This window comes from Etheostoma spectabile, chromosome 21 (genome assembly GCF_008692095.1).
Source record: "Etheostoma spectabile isolate EspeVRDwgs_2016 chromosome 21, UIUC_Espe_1.0, whole genome shotgun sequence".
Lineage (NCBI taxonomy): Eukaryota > Metazoa > Chordata > Actinopteri > Perciformes > Percidae > Etheostoma > Etheostoma spectabile.
Window position 1 is genome coordinate 13,660,167 of NC_045753.1, and position 416 is coordinate 13,660,582.

The following is a 416-nucleotide window of genomic DNA, read 5'->3' on the forward strand; positions in this document are numbered from 1 at the left end:
ACAAACTTAGCAAATGTTCCCTTAAAAGTACAAAAATGTATCTTAAAAGGTACAATTATGCACCTTTTAAGGTACATTTATGCACCTTCCATTGTTCAGTGTGGATTTTCCGAGGTATAAGGTACATATTTGTACCTTATGTTTAAATGTTGAACAGCAGGAATAAGTGGATGGACATCACACCAGAAAATCTCTCAGTTTAAAAAACACAAGTTAATCTATATAATATCACTATATTCAAACTCAATCATTTTAAAACTAAATTAACTGTAAAGTTTAGGGATATGTGCCAAATAAATCTGTTTTTTTTGTTGAACTGTGGTGATAGGTTGCTCCTATGTGTTTTTCCCTTTTGCGGCAAAAGTCTATAAACTGATCACTACCGTCTGGGTCTAGTTTTGTTTGCTTTGACCGTC